Raw genomic sequence first — 15114 nt, forward strand, 5'->3', positions numbered from 1 at the left:
CGGTAGAGGGGACTCCTGCATTTAAGGACCCCACAGACAGGAAGGCAGAGGCAATGGCTTGTTTCTTTACGGTTGTGGGGTCAACCATGCAACCAGAACTGCCATCTGCACTTGTCTCAGACACTAACTGATTGGGCAAAACTGTTGCACTGCGAATTGGGAGAATGGGCTTCTCCTGTCTGCGTGGAACTAGAAGACAACTAGTGCAAGGCCTTAAGTACGTTTGTGACGCAGCCCTGGATACCCTCCCTCTGTTATCCAGGGCTTCAGTGTCAGCAGTGGTGCTGAGGTGCCTGATTTGGTTAAGCTGCTGGTCTACAGACCAGGCATCCAAAAAAGCCCTGACGGATCTTCCCTTCCTTGGCGATCAGCTCTTTGGAGCCTCTTTGGATGAAATTATTAAAAATACCACAGGTGGTAAGAGTAGTCTACTCCCACAGGCCAGGAAGGCTAAGTAGCCACGCTGTAGACAAGGGCCCTCTTTATCCGCTCACAAACTGCTTTTTCGCCTGCCTGGGGCTTCGTCCAAGTGTCCCCAGCACGACAGGACGACTTCTGAAGGACCAAAGAGTCCCTGAAACCGAAAGCCTGTGAGCAAAAGTGCTACCGCATGAAGGTTTGCCCCCACTCGCGACACGGTGGGGGTTCGCCTTTGGGAGTTTGCAGCCCGGTGGACCTCTTGGCTGTCTGACCAATGGGTCTTCGATCTGATTTCCTCCTGCTAAAAGATAGAGTTCCTCTCTTGGCCGCAAGGGACCTGCTGAGTCGTGGGGTGATAGTACCTGTTCCGTAATTGGAATGTTTCCAGGGGTTCTACTCAAACCTGTTTGAAGTCCCCAAGAAGGAAGTACCTGCACATACCCATATGCCTCCGGAATCAGAAGTTTCTGCGACTTGCAGTCAAGGAAGCCCACTACCAGTTTGTGGTGCTCCCCTTTGGTTTGGCATCAGCCCCCGAGTCTTTGCCAAGGAATTGTCTCCTGTTTTGGTGTTGCCGTGGGATCGCGATCGTGGGATACCTAGACGCTCTCCTCTTGAGAGCATCTTCCGCCTCAGAGTTAGGAGGATGTGGCGATCACCATGCAGACCCTGCAGGAATTTCAGTGGCTGTTGAACCTAAAAAAAAAGTCTGTGCTTGTACCGACTCAGCGTTTGGATTACCTAGGTTTACTGCTGGACTCCACGGAAGTGAGTTTCTCCCTTCAGACAAGCTGCAGACTCGTGTTAGTAAAACTGCTGATGAACCGCAGGTAGTCGTCGCTATGCTTCTGCATGCAAGTCCTGGGGCTCATGGTGGCCTCCTTTTTGAGGCAGTACCGTATGCCCAGTTTCACACCAGAGTCCTGCAGAAGGAGATTTTGTCAAAATGGGACAAATTTCCGTTGTCCCTGGATCGGCAGATTCAGTTGAGCCAATTAGTCAGGGATTCCCTGCTCTGGTGGCTGAGGTCCCTGGCACTTCCATCTAGGAAGTTGCTCCTACCTCTGAAATGGACACTGATCACAACGGACACCAGCCTATCAGGCTGGGGTGGAGTAATGGGAGTTCAGTTGACCCATTGTCTCTGGTTGGTGGAGGAATCCAAGTTGCTGAGCAATCTGCTCAAACTGAGAGCGATCAAGCTATGCCTCTCCACATGGTCGATAAGACTGCAAGGGCATCTGATCAGGATCCAGTTAGACAACACCACGGCTGTGGCATACGTCAATCATCCAGGAGGAACAAGAAGCTCGGCCGCTGCACGGAAGGTCGCTCCCATACTTCGGTGGGCAGAGCGACATTTATCGGCCATTTACATCCCGGGAGTGGAACTGGCAGGTGGACTATCTAAGTCGCCAGATGCTGGACCCAGGAGAATGGGCGTGGCATCCGTAGGTGTTCACGCTACTGTGCCTGCGGTGGTGCACACCAGACCTGGATCTTCTGGCCTCCCGTCTCAACCGGAAGGTGCTGAGATTCATGTCTAGGACAAGAGATCCGTGGGCTGACATGTCGGACAAACTGGTGGCACCGTGGGATCAGTACCAGCTGATCTATACCTTTCCTCCACTGAAGCTGTTACCACATCTGCTCTGCAGAGTGGAGGCCGAGGGGCTTCCAGTAATACTGATTGCCCAATATTGGCCCCAGCTTCCCTAGTACGCAGACCTAGTGCTCCTGGTGGCAGACGCCCCCTGGCGACTGCTGTTACGAGAAGACCACCTGTCTCAAAGTCAAATTTTTTTCATTTTTATTTTTAACGGCATGGCTATTGAGATCCAGGTGTTGAGGAACCGGGGTCTTTCAGACTCTGATCACAAATATGCTGAGAGCACGGAAATCTTATTCCCGGAAGATATATAATCGTACCTGGAGGCCTACATCAACATGTGTGAGGCGAAAGGATGGCATCCGCGCTCCTTTTCTATATCCAGGGTCCTGCTGTTTCTTCAGCAAGGAGTAGACCAGAAATTGGCTTTGAGCACCATTAAAGGACAAATTTCAGCTTTGGCTCTTTTTTTTTTTTTTTTTTTCAGCAACCCCCCTGGCATCTCACTCTAGTGAGCACTTTTGTCCAAGGGGTGGGATCGGAATCTGGTGTTATCGGTGCTTCAACAACTGCCATTTGAGAATATCAGAGAGATTTCCCTGTTGCCTCTTTCCCAGAAAGTGATCTTTCTAGTGGCCATTACTTTGGCTAGGAGGGTTTCGGAACTGGCGGCCCTGTCCTGCAAGTCGCCCTATCTGGTTATCCACAGGGATAAGGTGGTGTTGTGTCCAAAGGTGCTTTTGGCATTTCACATCAAAGACATTGTGTTACCATCTTTGTGTCCGAAGACGACACATCCTAAGGAGGTGGCCCTCCATTCCCTGGACGTGGTTCGGTCCCTGAGGGTGTATCTCCTTTTTCGGAAGTCAGACCTCCCTATTTGTTTCGGTGGCTGGTCCGAAAAAAGGCATGTCGGTCTTGTCGGCCACCATTTCCAGGTGGATCAGACAGACTGTAGTACAGGCCTACGCCTTGAAGAGGCAGGTGCCCCCCTTTCCGATCACGGCCCACTCCACAAGAGCAATTGGAATGTCTTGGGCCTTTCCGACAAAGAGTCTGTCGCTCAAGTGTGTAAAGCGGCGACTTGGTCACCTGTTCACACTTTTACAAAATTCTCCAAGGTAGATGCCAGTGCATCGGCTGATGCCTGTTTTGGCTGCAAAGTTTGGCAGGCAGGTGTATAGTTGCAATTGCACATACATTTTTATTTTTTTCCTGGTTTTGGGGTAAAAACGCAGTACACTGTTGCATTTGTTACCGCTGTTCTGGTGCGGTTTGGAGGTTTTTTTTTTTTTGTGGGAGGAGTTTCTACTAGCTCCCACTTGCCATGGTGGATGAAGTTTTTATGGTGTTTTCCCACCCCTCGTCATTTTGGCACTGTTTGGGGATGTCCCAATGGCTAATGAGAGGAGCTGTGTCAGTCGATTGAGTTGATATGAGAAAATAGGATTTTTTTTTGTACTCGCCGTAAAATCCTTTTTCTCTGTAATTTGACTGACACAGCACCTGCCCCTCCTATTTTTCTATAAGTTATACTGCTTGTTGACTTAAGCTACGTGGCTGGCTGAGGGCTTGTTGCCTAAGGGACCGCCCCTTGGGCGGAACTAGAAGTTATTAGTTGTTTTCATTACATGTTAAAAACCTGAAAGCTTGCCTCTTATCTTTCGACGCTGAAAAGGCCTTCGATAGGGTCAGTTGGAGGTTTCTACAGCTGTCTCTAGGACAGGACAACTTGGCCTCGGAGCTCCCTTTATCTCTAAAGTTATGTCCCTATATTCACGGCCCTCAGCTACGGTCCTAGTCAACGGCACCACTTCAGCCCCATTTGACATTGCAAACGGTACCCGACAGGGCTGCCCCCCTCTTTGTCATCATCATTGAACATCTGGCCTGTGCCATACGACAAAACCCCTCCATTCTCAGTATTCAAACTCCGTCTGCACATCACAAACTTTCCCTGTATGCTGATGACCTCCTTGTGTATATTCAGAATCCACACATCTCCCTACCATCCCTACTCAGAGAATTTCAACGTTTTGGTATCCATAGTAACTTTAAGATCAACATTGCTAAGACAGAAGCCCTCAACCTATCCCTCACCCCCTCCACACTGTCCCTTCTAAAATCCAACTTCTTATTTAAATGGCATACCAAGGGGATCTCTTACCTAGGGGTCATTATACCCTCCAATCTAGCTAATTTGTTTTCCCTAAATTATATTCCCCTGCTTAACCGTATACGGAAGGACCTTGAGGAGTGGGGGGGGATCTCCCTTGCCCTGGTTCGGAAGGATTAATATCCTAAAGATGGACACTCTACCCAAGTTCCTGTATTTATTTCAAACAATCCCCATCCACGTCCCCAAATCATTTTTTATCTCCCTGCGTTAGCTGGCCACCAGATTCATGTGGAACAGGGGCCTCCCCAGAGTAACATTTAAACTGCTCATGCTTCCGTAGACTATGGGAGGAACAGGCCTCCCTGATTTTGAGACTTACCATACAGCTGCTCATATGACTCGCGTCATAGAATGGTTCCCCCGTCCTCCCTGAAAGGCCTCGGTGGCCGTTGAACAGGACCTTTCTCCTGTAGATCTCCGAGCTCTTCTATGGGGTTACAAACAGGACTACTCTCGTATGACATCCTTATCCCCACTGACTTTGGCCTCCTTGAAGCTGTGGTATAGGACAGGGCTAAACACCACCATCTCCTCTGATCCGGGCCCCCTGACGTTCCTCTTTGACCATCCTGCTCTACCACAAAGTACAGGGGCAGCCTCCCTAGGATCCTTTAAGCGTACGGAGTGGCCGCAAGCTTGCACATTTGTACATCCTTCTCAGGGGACCCCGGTCCCCCTGGCAGACTCTGGAGATTGGCTCACAGCCCTACATGTGTCCACATTTACCAAACGCCTACACTCCTCCTCTCAAATACATCGCAAGCTTACCAATGTCGAGGAACTGTGCTCGCTCCCAGAAACTCCCAGACACCTCCTATCCTCCTTATATAACTTACTGCAGACTTTAGCACATGATCAACTCCCACATTACACTAGGCTGTGGTCTGCGGATTTGGGAGAAGACATCTCTGTACCGGAATGGCAAACCTCTTTTCATTTCACACATAAGTCAACCATCTCCTGCTACTCTCAAGAAAAGAACTACAAGTTATTGTCCAGATGGTACAGAGACCCTGCTACTTTACACAAAATCTTCCCGTCTGCACCAGCCACCTGCTGGCGCTGTGAAGCTTCAGTCGGAACTTATATACATGTCTGGTGGGACTGTGAGAGGATCCGCCCCTTCTGGACACAGGTTTTTGAATGTTATAATCTTTTAGCTGATATTCCGGTTCCTATCTCTCCGAAAATTGCATTACTCTCAATACTGCCCGGGTCTATTAAATCGCAGAGACAAAGATTGCGCCGTTTTTTTATGTCCTCTGCTAGGCAACTGATACCTGCTTATTGGAAGACGACGAATACCCCATTGTCACGGTGGGTATCAATTATGAATGACACCATGAGAATGGAGGAGATGTTGGCACTGGACAATGACACTTATACAAATTTTTATCTCAATGGTCTATCTGGCTGCGCTTCTCTTCCTCTGACACCTTAATGAACCAAATCTCGAACGCATAGGGACACTATGGGCTCTCTCTTATCCTACCCCCCTTACCCATATCCCTTCCCCTTCCCCCCCTTACCTCTCCTCTCCTCTTGCTATTCAGCTTTCCCCTCTACCACTTTGTTCCTCTTTATTTTGCTCCTCTCTTCCCTTTCCTCTTCTCTCTCTCTTTCTGTCTTCTTTATGCTATTGATTAAACATTGTCTCATGTAGTAACCCATGAGTATTTCTCACTACTGTGGCCACGTGGATCGGAGAACAGGCCGTCTTCCCTACTCTCAAGCCTCCCGACAGGGACCGGCTGTGGCCGATAGTCATTAACCGGCCCCCGTAACTGTACTCCTGTTACTGTTCCTGCTTGCATTTGCCTCATGATGGTTACTGTTTTTATTGTTTTCACTTGAAATGTTTCAATAAAAATATTTTCAACACTAACCACTTAAGCCCCGGACCAATTGTCAGCCTAAGGACCAGAGGTCTTTTTACAATTTCGCACTGCACTGTTTTAACTGGTCATGCGCGGTCATGCAATGTTGTACCCAAACAAAATTTGCGTCCTTTTATTCCCACAAATAGAGCTTTCTTTTGATGGTATTTGATTGCCTGTGCGATTTTTATTTTTTACGATATAAAAAGGAAAAAGACTGAAAATTTTGAAATAAATATATTTTCTAATTTTTGTTATAAGAAAAATCAAATAAACGAAATTTTAGTCATACATTTAGGCCACAATGCATTCAGCAACATGTCTAGTAAAAAATAAAAAAAGTCAATAAGCGTATATTTATTGGTTTGCGCAAAAGTTATAGCGTCTGCAAACTAGAGTACATTTTCCGGAATTTACACAGCTTTTAATTTATGACTGCCTATCTCATTTCTTGAGGTGCTAAAATGGCAGGGCAGTACACCCCCCCCCCCCCCAAATGACCCCATTTTGGAAAGTAGACACCTCAAGGAAATTGAGGGGCATGTTGAGCCCATTGAATATTTTTTTTTGTCCCAAGTGATGGAATAATGACAAAAAAAGTTTACAAAAAGTTGTCACTAAATGATATATTGCTCACACATGCTATTGGCATAAGTGAAATTACACCCCAAAATAAATTCTGCTGCTTCTCCTGAGTACGGGGATACCAAACGTGTGGGACTTTTTGGGAGCCTAGCCGCGTACGGGATCCTGAAATCCAAGCACCGCCTTCAGGATTTAAATATAAAACGCTACCAAAAAAGGGTGTTGATCGAGAGAGAGACAGGGTGTTGAGCGAGAGAGAGAGGGTGTTGAGCGAGAGAGAGAGAGAGGGTGTTGAGCGAGAGAGAGAGAGGGTGGGTGTTGAGAGAGAGAGAGAGGGTGGGTGTTGAGAGAGAGAGAGAGGGTGTTGAGCGAGAGAGAGAGAGAGAGGGGGGTGTTGAGTGAGAGAGAGAGAGGGTGTTGAGAGTGAGAGAGGGTGTTGAGCGAAAGAGAGAGAGGGTGTTGAGCGAGAGAGAGAGAGAGGGTGTTGAGCGAGAGAGAGAGAGAGGGTGTTGAGCGAGAGAGAGAGAGAGGGTGTTGAGCGAGAGAGAGAGAGAGGGTGTTGAGCGAGAGAGAGAGAGAGGGTGTTGAGCGAGAGAGAGAGGGTGTTGAGCGAGAGAGAGAGAGAGGGTGTTGAGCGAGAGAGAGAGGGTGTTGAGCGAGAGAGAGAGGGTGTTGAGCGAGAGAGAGAGGGTGTGGAGCGAGAGAGAGGGTGTTGAGCGAGAGAGAGGGTGTTGAGCGAGAGAGAGGGTGTTGAGCGAGAGAGAGAGAGAGGGTGTTGAGCGAGAGATAGAGAGAGAGGGTGTTGAGCGAGAGAGAGAGAGGGTGTTGAGCGAGAGAGAGAGAGGGTGTTGAGCGAGAGAGAGAGAGAGGGTGTTGAGCGAGAGAGAGAGAGAGAGGGTGTTGAGCAAGAGAGAGAGAAGGGGGGTGGGCGAGAGAGAGAGAGAGAAAGAGAGAGAGGGTGGTGGGAGAGAGAGAGGGGGTGAGTGAGAGAGGGGTGGGCGAGAGAGAGAGGGGGTGGGTGCGAGAGAGAGAGGGGGTGGGCGAAAGAGAGGGGGGTGAGCGAGAGAGGGGGGGTGAGCGAGAGAGATGTGTGGTGAGCGAGAGAGAGGGATGGGGGTGAGCGAGAGGGGGCGAGCGAGAGCGAGGAGGGGGGTGACACAGAGGAGATGGGGGGTGACACAGAGGAGATGGGGGTCACACAGAGGAGTAGGGAGGTCACACAGAGGAGATGGGGGTCACACAGAGGAGGAGGGGGGTCACACAGAGGAGATGGGGAGTCACACAGAGGAGATGGGGTATACTACAAATGACACCCCCAAAAAATTCTGCTACTCCTCCTGAGTATTACTAGAAATTTTACCGCGAGGGGGGTCGAACCTGTGATACAGGCAGATATGTCGGCCGATAGTCGTGAGTTTACCATTAGTAGAATGATAAACATGATCGCCAATTCTCGTATGGTCTTACCCACATAAAACGCTCTACATTTGCAGAGCATTAGATAGATCACCCCGGTGGTGTCACAGGAGGCGCTGAAAGAGGGTGTAAAGTTTTGCCCATTGGGGAGTTTGACCGTCCGCCCTGGAAGAATCATATGGGGGGGACATAGGGGGCATTGTCCACAAGGGGAGGTCCCTCTAGTTCTTAATTGGTTCACATTTGTATGTGTATAATGACTCCTGGTTAAATTATCCCTCAAAGATTTGGCTCTCCGAAATCCAATTTCTGGTCGCTCACATAGATGATGTGTTAAAATGTGGTGGTCTTTGAGTATATGCCAATTTTTGGTCAATACTTTTCTAAGTTGACCCTGATGGGTTGAGTATTGAGTGATGACTTTTACTGAGCATGTCTCCTGTCCCTGCAGCCTCACACACACACGAGGGGGAGCAGGAACGCGCGCTGACTTCAGGTCTGTACAAACCTTTACATGCTTTATAGGTAGACAGGGAGGAGGGGGAGAGTGGCTGGGATTGGGAAGGAGGAAACTAAAACGATGTACAGCCTGTACATACAGTGCAGCCTGGGATAGAACTACAGGCCCCAACATGTTCTGCACCTCCATTGCAGCCTGCGATAGAGCGACAGGTCCACGTGTGACTGGGCTAGAACTACAAGTCCCAGCATGCTGTGCATCTCTTGCAACCTGTGATAGAACTAAAAGTCCCACTATGCTCTGCAGGATCACTGCAGCCTGTGATAGGACTAGAAGCTCCAGCATGCCTTGCTCCTCTACTGCAGCCTATGATAGAACTACAGGTCCCAACATGAATGCTCTGCACTTTTATTGTAGTATAGGTTATTGGGTGGCTGGGCTACAACTACATGTCCCAGCTTGCTCTGCACCTCTCTTGCAGCCTATGATAGAACTACATGTCCCAGCATGCTCTGCCACTTGTCAAGAGGGTTGAGAGTGGCCAGCAAGGTTGCTTACGGCGACATCACCCCGAATGCACCTGATCTTGTCAGATCTTGAATGCTAAGCAGGGTCTGGCCTGGATAGTACCTGGATAGGACACCACCTGGGAATACCAGGTGCCGTAGGCTTTTTTTTTAATATGTTGGTGGCGTCGACGATCTGTTTCTTTTTTGCTTGTTTGCCGAGGTGACCATCTTGGCATTTGTCAAGAGGGTTGAGAGTGACCAGCAAGATCCCCTACGGCCACATCACCCTGAATGCGCCCGATACCATCTGATCTCGGATGCTAAGCAGGGTTGGGCCTGGTTAGTACCTGGATAGGACACCACCTGGGAATACAAGGTGCCGTATGCTTTTTTTTAATGTTGTTGGCGTCGACGACCTGTTTTATTTTTCTGCTTGTTATATTAAAAAAAGGAAATGCGTGTGGCCCCCAGGCCCTATATACTCAGAACAGCAGTATACAGGCGGTGCAAACAAGACAGGGACTGTGTAGGTTTGTTGTGTTAAGTTGAATCTGTTTGTAATTTTCAACTGGTAAATTTTTAAAGTGTAGCTCCAGTCAAAAAAACTATTTTTAAGCTTTTTGGAAAACATAGGGAAGGGTTATCACCCCTGTATAATTTGTTTTGTCGTCCATCTTTTTTCATCTCACTTGCTGTTGTCTCCTTCCGTTTGCAAGTAGGAGATGTTTGTAAGTTGGATGTTTGAAAGTAGGGGCCTGCCCTATATACTCTGCAGAAATGGCGGAACAAGGTGTTGGTTTTTCCACAACATTGTAAGCCCTGAAAGTGACTCTTGGTGGGCGCTGGAGCGCCCTGCTGTGAACGATTATATCAAGAATTGTAATTACATGCCATTGTTGAACAGTGGTAGAAAAATTGACCTTTGGTGGTTGTGGTGCTGGTGCCACAACACTATAAGTCCTCACAGTTACTCTGGGTGGGCACAGGAACGGCCCTCCTGTGAAATATTATATCAAGAATTGTAATTACATGTCCCTGTTAAACAGGGGCAGAAAAATTGGGCCTTAGGCACTGGTGCTGGTGCCACCACACTGCAACCTCTCCCATATACTCTAGTTTTATTGCAGGAATTAGCCCTGCTGCAAAGCATTGCATCAAAAATTGTACTTAAACGCCCCTGTTAAACAGGGGCAGAAAAATTGGGCCTTAGGCACTGGTGCTGGTGCCACCACACTGCAACCTCTCCCATATACTCTAGTTTTATTGCAGGAATTAGCCCTGCTGCAAAGCATTGCATCAAAAATTGTAATTAAACGCCCCTGTTAAACAGGGGCAGAAAATTGGGCTGATGGTATCACCCAGAACCAGAAATGTTCTTCCAACATATCAGCGGAGGAGGAAGAGGATAGACAATCAACATAACAGGACAGTCACTCAGCATCAGCATAGGCAGTCTTGAAGGAATGTGATATTTCAAAAAAAATTATTCGGTTACATCAGCTTCAGGTGCTTGGTAGATTTGGGTGATCCAAGACTGATTCGTCTTGATGAAGGTCAGTCGATCAACTGATTCGATGGACAGGCACACCCTGTGATCGGTAACAAAGCCACCAGCAGCACTGAAGGTGCGTTCCGAAAGAACGCTGGATGTAGGACAGGCCAGTAGCTCAATTGCATACTGTGCAAGCTCTGGCCAGTGATCCATCCTCAAGACCCAGTAAGCCAGAGGATTTTCGGTGGGAAAGGTGTCCAAGTCTGACCTTGCCCCTAGGTATTCCTGCACCATGTAAATCAGACGCTGGCGATGGTTGCTGGAACCGATCATACCTTGGGGCTGCGGACTAAAAAATTGTCTGAAAGCATCAGACGGCCACCTTCTCCACCGCTCTTTCTGACCAATGCCTCAGCAACACGTTGTCCAGGACCAGGAGTTTGTAACCTCCCAGTCTCTGGGAACGCGTTGCACAGACCTTTCTGCAAGGCCTCCCGGAGATGTCTCATCCTCTGCGATGGCAAGATAAGGTCGGCAACCTTACCCTTGTACTGTGGATCAAGGAGAGTGGCCAGCCAGTAATGGTCCCTCTCCTTGATCCGAAGAATACGAGGATCCTTCCGCAGGCTTTGCAGGATCGGGGAGGCCATGCAGCGTAGGTTAGCTGAGGCATTCGGTCCGGAGTCCTCTGGGTCACTAAGGACAACATGATCCGCAGCTACCTCCTCCCAGCCACGTACAAGTCCACGTGTTTCTTGGGACTGTAAACCATCCCTACAAGACTACTGCTGCTGATGCTGAGTGCCAGCCTCCACCTCCATGCTGACACAATCATCCTCCTCATCCTCTTCCTGTGTGATGGGTGGCACAGCAGGAACACTGTCTGGATAAAGGGGGCTTTGAGAGGCAAGGAAGTCCTCCTCTTCCTGCCTCTGTTCTGCCTCAAGTGCCCTGTCCATTATTCCACGCAGCGTATGCTCCAAGAGGTGGACAAGAGGTACAGTGTCACTGATGCATGCACTGTCCACTGCTCACCATCCTTGTGGCCTCCTCAAAGGTGACAGGACAGTGCATGCATCCCTGATCATGCCCCACTGGCGTGGGGAGAAAAAACAGAGCTCCCCTGACCCTGTCCTGGTGTCGTAGTCGCACAGGTACTCATTGATGGCCCTCTGCTGCGTGTGCAGCCGCTGCAGCATGGCCAACGTTGAGTTCCACCTGGTGGGCATGTCCACATATAAGGCGGTTCTTGGGCAGGTTCAACTCCTTTTGGAGCTCAGCCAGCCGAGCACAGGCATTAAATGATCGGCGGAAATGCACACAGACTTCCCTGGCCTGCTTCAGGACATCCTGTAAGCCGGGGTACCTGCCCAAGAACCGCTGCACCACCAGGTTAAGGACGTGAGCTACACAGGGCACATGGGTCAGTTGTCCCTGTCGGAGGGCGGAGAGGAGGTTGGTGCCATTGTCGCAAACCACCATTCCTGGCTTAAGCTGGCATGGCGTCAACCACCTCTCGGCCTGCCCCTGCAGAGCTGATAAAACATCCGCCCCAGTGTGGCTCCTGTCCCCCAAACAAACCAGCGCAAGCATGGCATGGCATCGTTTTGCCTGCGTACTTGCGTAGCCCCTGGAATGCCTACGGAGCACCGCTGGTTCTGAGGACAGAGCACTGGAAGAGGCCATGGAGGAAGAAGAAGAGGAGGGGTGGAGGAGAGAGGTGTGTCACAACCAATAGTAGCATTTTGGAGGCGTGGTGGCGGAACAACCTCCAACACTACTGCACCTTGTCCTGCATCCTTCCCAGCTGCCAGAAGACCCAATGGGCCGTGAAAGACAGGTAACGTCCCTGTCCATGCCTGCTGGACCATGAGTCAGCGGTAATATGCACCTTACCGCTGACCGCCCTGTCCAGCGAGGCAAGGACATTGCCTTCCACATGCCGGTAGAATCGCCTTCGTAGCGTTTGGGGACCTGCCACTGAGGAACCGCACATTGTACAAACTCACGGAAGGGGGCCGAGTCTACCAACTGAAAAGGCAGCAGTTGAAGTGCTAGCAATTTAGCCAAGCTAGCATTCAACCGCTGGGCATGTGGATGGCTGGGAGTGAACTTCTTTCGCCGGTCCAGCAGCTGGGGCAGGGACATTTGCCTGCTATAATCGGACGTGGGTGTACTGCTAGCAGAGTGCCCGGAAACACTTGGCTGTGACACACCTAATTCTACACCTTCCTTCCTCTCAGAGCAGGTTTCAGAGAGGACTGAAGGTCTAGTGGGGTTGGAGATGCCAGCTGTTGAGGAGCAAGGAGAGGGCCGCTTTTTTCTTTGGTGTGGGTCTTTGAGGTACGCTTGCTACTACAGACACCCCCCCAGGCACCATATTTAAAGGAATATTTCACTTTTGTTTCCACTTTAATCGTCATTAAAATCAGAGCTCCCGCCAAAACGGCCATTTTTAAAACTTTTTTTTGCATTGACCCATGTCCCCTGGGGCAGGAGCCAGGTCCCCAAACCCTTTTTAGGACAGTATCTTGCATATTAGCCGTTAAAATTAGCACTTTTAATTTTGAACGTTCGAGTCCCATAGACTTCAATGGGGTTCTAACGTTCGTACGAATTTGGGGTCCGTTCGAAAGTTATGGTGCGAACCGAACCGGGGGGTGTTCTGCTCATCCCTACTCAACAGATTTTGATGATAGTCCCTGAGTTATACACTTTCGGACTGTATGTCATTAAGTTGAGCTTCAATGTCCACATAGGTCTCCTCAGAGGTAGAGAGGGTTTGATACATTGTTCTTGAGACTGCAGTTTCAATCAGTTTTTGTGAAAGTCCTCGAATACAGGGAATGCAGCAGCATCCGCAAGTGACCAAAACGGCCAAAGCCACAGCGATTGAGATCAAACATGATGTGATAAATCCAGTCCATTTACCGAACCATCCTTCAAGCCAAGTTGTGAATGGATTCATTCGATAGCGCAGTCAGTCCTTCCAAGGCTCTGGTCACTGTCCCTCCAGGAGCTGTATTGTTAGGGATAAAGGTACAACACATGCTACCAAACATTTTGCATACCCCTCCTCTTTCAGCTAGGTATGATACGTGACTTCCCCAGGCGACTTGCACAGTTAAAAAGCAAGGCTGGGGATTGACCCAATTGAGAGGAGGAGAGGGATAGGTGGGGACGTGGCTCCAAACTGACCACAGAATATACAGGCAGGCTGTGCAGCACAGCCTGCCTGTGTCTCAGAATGGGATGACGGGACATGCAAACTGACCATGCTATCGTACAGATAGGCTTCTGTGCGAGCATGGTCAGTTTTCAATCAGGAAGAAGGGAAACTGTCAGGATCAGTTAGGTCAGGGATCGACAAATCCCAGGTCACCATTGCGACTAGAAATTGCATCCTGGTGCCTGAGCTTTTTTTCACTCCATTCCCAGGCATGAGCAATTGTGTCTATTGTGCCTAACAGTGTGTAATGTGTGCTGATTTTTTTTTATACTAAAGATCTCTTTGTTTCTTATCCCTGATTTGCAGGCATAAGAAACAGAGAGATCATTCCCTCTGTACAGAGCCTTGTGTTCATTGTCAACACAGGGCTCTGGGCTGTGGTTGGACACATCCAATCAGCAGGTCCTAGACATTAATCATTGGTTGGGATCTGCTGACAGACTCCCGCTGTGCATGTGTGCCATAAACCTGGAAACAGGCAGCAACGTACCAGTACATTGCTTTGCCTGTACAAGCCACCATCCGCAGTACATTGCAAGTGGGCAGTCCTTAAAGTGTTACTAAACCCACAACAGTAAAATCAGTCTATATGCTGTAAATCCTCTGCATTGTGTAAAAAGGCTGTTTAATTCTCTCTTCTCTGATCCTCAAAAAGAAAAATGAAAAAGAAAAATTGCGGGAGACCTACAATGTGTGGGTACCAATAATATACCCTCAGGTCACTTACCCGCTCATTATATTAAATTAGAGTGGGGCTCTATGGCCCATGTAGAGTATATACAAAAAAAGGCAGAAAAAGAGAACTGCCAACAGGGCCATAATGATGAGCCTTAGGGGTGTAATTGACCACATACAAAATTAATAAACCAAGTGAAAAAATACAAAAGCCTTTATTAATCACAAGAAAGGCAATAAAATTAAAAAACAACAAAACCATCCTCCATCACCTTAACCGGTTCCGGACCGGCACCTGTACTTATACGTTGGCAGAATGGCATGGCTGGGCAAAGTGATGTACCCGAGCCCGCGCACACCTGCCGCGAGCTCCGTGACCGTGCCCGCAGGTCCCGTGGACTCGATCGCCGCGGGGATACCCGCGATCGCATCACGGAGCTCAAGAATGGGGAGATGCCGATGTAAACAGCATCTGCCCGTTGTGCCTGATGACAGCACATCCCTGTCATCAGGAGCAGCGATAAGTGTGGTGTCACACACAGCTACACCCCCAGACAGTTAGAAACACGCCCCTAGGATACACTTAACCCCTCCCCGCCCCCTAGTGTTTAGCCCTTTCACTGCCAGTGACATTTTTACAGTAACCAATACAATTTTATAGCA

The 15114-nt window shown here is 49.1% G+C and overlaps 1 long non-coding RNA gene and 2 pseudogenes across 1 annotated transcript in view; all 3 read left to right on the forward strand.

Moving 5' to 3' along the window:
* The window catches only part of LOC143958289 (uncharacterized), a 198424-nt gene that overhangs the window by 78982 nt on the left and 104328 nt on the right, over nucleotides 1–15114 (forward strand). The gene's annotated exons all lie outside the window — the stretch shown is intronic.
* On the forward strand, nucleotides 9099–9217 carry LOC143958690 (5S ribosomal RNA; annotated as a pseudogene).
* LOC143958368 (5S ribosomal RNA) lies at nucleotides 9325–9443 on the forward strand (annotated as a pseudogene).

This window comes from Lithobates pipiens, unplaced genomic scaffold, assembly GCF_037356315.1.
Source record: "Lithobates pipiens isolate NorthernLeopardFrog02 unplaced genomic scaffold, aLitPip1_a1.2 Scaffold_61, whole genome shotgun sequence".
Taxonomy (NCBI): Eukaryota; Metazoa; Chordata; class Amphibia; order Anura; family Ranidae; genus Lithobates; species Lithobates pipiens.